Below are 540 nucleotides of genomic sequence, written 5' to 3' on the forward strand. Positions count from 1 at the left end.
GAAAGTTGAAAACAGTGTGTAATTACTTAATGAACTGCATGGTGTCTGTTTTTTAAAGACTGAATGAATGTAGAGGTTTATCAGTTAGAGTTGGAGTAGTCAGAGAAAATTTCAAGGAGGAAGTGGGACTTAAATTGATTCTTTAAGGAAGGGTAGAACTTGGTTAAACAGAAGAAAATTGAGGCTGTTGCAGAAGAGGGAAACAGTGACCTTAGAATGTTAGAGAGGGAAAGATAGCTGCTATTCCATCCAACTTCCTCATTGTACAGAGGAAACTGTGGATTTGGAGAATCTCAGCTTACTGATTTTCTTTTCTTCTTTGAAGTAGGTAAAATAAAACATTAAAACTTGATAATCTCTAAATCTTGAGTTTTAAAAAATTTATATTAAAAAAAAATATCCTGTGATAAGGCATTGGAGTGGGGACTGGACCTGTGAAGTCATCAGTATAGGGAGATACTGGTGAGTCTGCCAATGCAGGTCAATAATTTTCCTGTAACTTTTAGTCTAATAGAGAAATGGCAATCCTGAGGTGGCAAT

Source organism: Petaurus breviceps, unplaced genomic scaffold, assembly GCF_028583685.1.
Source record: "Petaurus breviceps papuanus isolate PSGF00001 unplaced genomic scaffold, PetGlider_PUasm1.0 183, whole genome shotgun sequence".
In the NCBI taxonomy this organism is placed as follows: domain Eukaryota; kingdom Metazoa; phylum Chordata; class Mammalia; order Diprotodontia; family Petauridae; genus Petaurus; species Petaurus breviceps.